The following is a 4471-nucleotide window of genomic DNA, read 5'->3' as shown; positions in this document are numbered from 1 at the left end:
AAAAAAAAAAATGGGGGAGGGTGACCCCCAGACCCAAAGGAGAAGCTGAGCAATGCAGCTCTGGGGAGGGCAGGACTCCAGGGTGGTGCCGGGGTCTTGGTGGAAAGATCTAGTGGACAGTGTCCCCAGGATGGTACCACCAGGATGAAAGGGTCTAGACCCATTGCTTGCTTCTGGGTCAAGCTCCTGAGGCAGAGTCTAACTGGCTGATCCCGGCCGCTGCATCAATAGCCCTGCCTCCTGACTCACCTGCAAGGGAACTCGGGAGCTGCTGCCCCAAGGAGGCAGGGAGAGGGGAGCAGGAAGCCTCAGAGCAGAGACTGGTGGGGCACAGATGGGCACACCTGTCTCAGCTCAGAAACCATGCTGAGCTACAGGGGCCTGGCATCAGGGAGGATTCTTATTTGCAAGCAGCAGACACCAACCTTGCCTAATGTGAGTGAAAAACCAGACTTATTTCAAGGCTATTAGGTAACTCACAGCACCTCCCAGAGGGTTGTGGGCGACACAGGCAGGAGCAGGTGCCCCCAGTGAGGGCACAGACACCTCCACTTACCCCTCCAATGTTCCCGCCGGTTGCCAGTCCCCGCTGGCTTTGCCACTGCCAGGGATCCCGCCTGGTTCCTGGTTATTTGCGTCTCTGACTGCTAGTTCAGTCTGGGGTAGGTGTGTTGAGGTGCAGAGCCCGGCCGGGGTCCTCTGAGGCTGGGGAAGTGAGTTCCAGCCCCTGTCAGCTCCGACTGGGAGGGAATAGCTCTTTTACATACATGGAGAGCTCTGAAACAGAGGAAGAGGGTTTGGTGGCTGAGGGAGGGGCCAAAAAGAGCCACAAATTTCCCATAGCATCCTATCCTGCAGGCACAGGAAACACGTGTCTGCTCGTAGAGACCAGGAACTGGGTCTCTGTGATCAGACTTAATTGGAGGGGGCCACACAGCCCCAGTAGCCCAGCCCGTGGTGAGAACCTGGGCAGAGGCTGGGTCGGCAGGCCCCGGAAACTTCTGTTTGCAAACACCTTCAACTTCGTCATCTTTCCTTGACTCTGCAGTATCCACTGGAAAACCTAACCCTGGGTGAACCCTTCTCTGCCTCCCACTATACTAAGCAGCGAATATCACAGGAGCGAGCCGCAGAGGCGGGGTGACCAGTTGCGCTTGAAATGCTCCAATACTTTGGCCGGGTGCGGTGGCTCACACCTGTAATCTCAGCACTTTGGGAGGCCGAGGCGGTTGGATCACGAGGTCAGGAGATCGAGACCATCCTGGCTAACACGGTGAAACGCCATCTCTACTAAAAATACACAAAAAAATTAGCCGGGCGTGGTGGCAGGTGCCTGTGGTCCCAACTATACTGGGAGGCAGGCGAATGGCATGAACCCAGGAGGCGGAGCTTGCAGTGAACCGAGATGGTGCCACTGCACTCCAGCCTGGGCACAGAGCGAGACTCCATCTCAAAAAAATAAAACAAAAACAAGAAAAGAAATGCTCCATCCTCCCCTGCCCACTGCCCAGAGGTGCCCTCCGCCTGTCTCCCATGTGACTAGTGTATTACTCGCCCACTAGAGGGAAGGCCTGTTCCGTCCTGTCCTCTTTCTTCTCAGACTCCCACCCTCGTCCCTACCTCAGCCGAGGACCCCTTCATCATGGAGAGAGCAGAAGCCCCCAGAGGCAAGCTCCATCATCATCTCCGTGTAGTCCATTTTCCCGCCCTTACCAGCTCGGATCCCTCTAAGCTCCGCGTCTCATATTCTTCCTGCTTCTCACTCCTCCTGCATCAGTTTCTCTGTCTTCTCCTGAGTCATGCTGTCAGCACGTGAAAAGGCTCTAGTTTCTTCCATTTAAAAAACAACCAGGCCGGGCTCAGCAGCTCACACCTGTAATCCCAGCACTTTGGGAGGCTGAGGTGGGCAGATCACCTGAGGTCAGGAGTTTGAGACCAGCCTCACCAACATGATAAAACCCCATCTCTACTAAAAATACAAAAATTAGCCAGGCACAGTGGTGGGCTCCTATAATCCCAGCTACTCAGGAGGCTGAGGCAGGAGAATCACTTGAACTTGGGAGGCAGAGGTTGCAGTGAGCCGAGATTGGGCCATTATACTCCAGCCTGGGCAACAGAGCCAGACTCCATCTCAAAAAAAAAGCCAACCTCGCTTGAGCCATGCCGCTCCAGGTCCTTCCCTGTTTCTCTGCTGCCTCTCATGGCAAAACGTCCTGCAACGTGTTCTCTGCATGCTCAGAGATATCCACTGTTCCCCAGACTTCCCTGGGGGCATTAGTCCGAGATGGCGGCTGGACCCGTGACTTACTTTGACCAGTGAAATGTGAGCAGGAGACATGTGTCGCTTGAAACAAAAGGGCAAGGGCCACGTCCTCAGGTCTTTCCCTTCTGCTAGAAAGAAGAGCAGCAGCTTTCTGGGTAGAGGGTGCCGTCCGGTCCAGGTCCTGGAGCAGAGCCTCAGCCGTCCTGCAGTCCCTGAGCCATTAGGATTCTGAATCCCTTGTGATCTCAGCATGCCTCACATTCGATCTTCATCCCACTCCATATGCCTTCTGCCTCCGCCTTTCTGCCAGGAAAGAACTTTCCAGTGGCCTCCAAGTCGCCAAATCAACGGGGCGCTTCTCTGTCCTCACGTTAGTCCCCGGCAGCCGCCATCATGGTTGATTATCCCCTTCCTGAAAAACTTATGGCTTCGGTAAAGCTGCACTTTCCTGGCTTCCTCTCACCTCACTGGCCAGTCCTTCTCCGTGGCTGACACCTCCTTTCCCCTCCCCAAAAGCACTGTGTTGTGAAAAGCCTCAATCCTGTGTGTTTACTATTTTGTGTTACATAATTTAATTTTTTTTTTTTTTTTTGAGACGGAGTCTCGCTCTGTCGCCCAGTCTGGAGTGCGGTGGCGCAATCTCAGCTCACTGCAAGCTCTGCCTCCCGGGTTCATGCCATCCACCTGCCTCAGCCTCCCAAAGTGCTGGGATGACAGATGTGAGCCAGATGTGAGCCACTGTACTTGGCCTTAATCTGTATTTTCAGAGATGAGGTCTCACTCTGTCACCCAGGCTGGAGTGCAGTGGCACAATCATAGCTCACTGCAGCCCGAATCTTCTGGCCTCAAGTGACTGATCCTCCCATCCCAGCCTCCCAAAGGGTTAGGATTGCAGGCACGAACCATTGCACCTGGCCCTTTCTGTCCCTTTTAAGGAGGAACACAAATTTTTCCACAAGTCCCTCAGCAAACTTTCTTTTGTGTCTCATAGGTCAGAATTGAGTCACATGCTCCTGTTTAAACCAACCCCGGGCAGTGAAGTACACAAAGACTCACCTGTAGCAGGAGAGGCGCACGTGGTTGCCTCTGAGGGAAATTTGGATCCTGATAGCCAAGAAGAGGGGGGTTGGGTGGACCTGTGCAGAACGAAAATGGAGGGTGGCCGGGCACGGTGGTTCACGACTGTAATCCCAGCACTTTGGGAGGCCGAGGCAAGTGGATCACGAGGTTAGGAGTTCAATACCAACCTGGCCAAGATGGTGAAACCCCATCTCTACTAAAAGTACAAAAAAATTATCTGGGTGTGGTGGTGGGTGACTGCAATCCCAGCTATTCAAGAGGCTGAGGCAGAGAATTGCTTGAACCCAAGAGGCAGAGGTTGCAGTGAGCCGAGATCACGCCACTGCACTCCAACCTGGGCAACAGAGTGAGACTCTGTCTCAAAAAAAAAAAATGGGGGAGGGTGACCCCCAGACCCAAAGGAGAAGCTGAGCAATGCAGCTCTGGGGAGGGCAGGACTCCAGGGTGGTGCCGGGGTCTTGGTGGAAAGATCTAGTGGACAGTGTCCCCAGGATGGTACCACCAGGATGAAAGGGTCTAGACCCATTGCTTGCTTCTGGGTCAAGCTCCTGAGGCAGAGTCTAACTGGCTGATCCCGGCCGCTGCATCAATAGCCCTGCCTCCTGACTCACCTGCAAGGGAACTCGGGAGCTGCTGCCCCAAGGAGGCAGGGAGAGGGGAGCAGGAAGCCTCAGAGCAGAGACTGGTGGGGCACAGATGGGCACACCTGTCTCAGCTCAGAAACCATGCTGAGCTACAGGGGCCTGGCATCAGGGAGGATTCTTATTTGCAAGCAGCAGACACCAACCTTGCCTAATGTGAGTGAAAAACCAGACTTATTTCAAGGCTATTAGGTAACTCACAGCACCTCCCAGAGGGTTGTGGGCGACACAGGCAGGAGCAGGTGCCCCCAGTGAGGGCACAGACACCTCCACTTACCCCTCCAATGTTCCCGCCGGTTGCCAGTCCCCGCTGGCTTTGCCACTGCCAGGGATCCCGCCTGGTTCCTGGTTATTTGCGTCTCTGACTGCTAGTTCAGTCTGGGGTAGGTGTGTTGAGGTGCAGAGCCCGGCCGGGGTCCTCTGAGGCTGGGGAAGTGAGTTCCAGCCCCTGTCAGCTCCGACTGGGAGGGAATAGCTCTTTTACATA

Source organism: Colobus angolensis, unplaced genomic scaffold (assembly GCF_000951035.1).
Source record: "Colobus angolensis palliatus isolate OR3802 unplaced genomic scaffold, Cang.pa_1.0 Scaffold110, whole genome shotgun sequence".
In the NCBI taxonomy this organism is placed as follows: Eukaryota; Metazoa; Chordata; class Mammalia; order Primates; family Cercopithecidae; genus Colobus; species Colobus angolensis.
Note: the sequence above shows the minus strand (reverse complement) of the source record.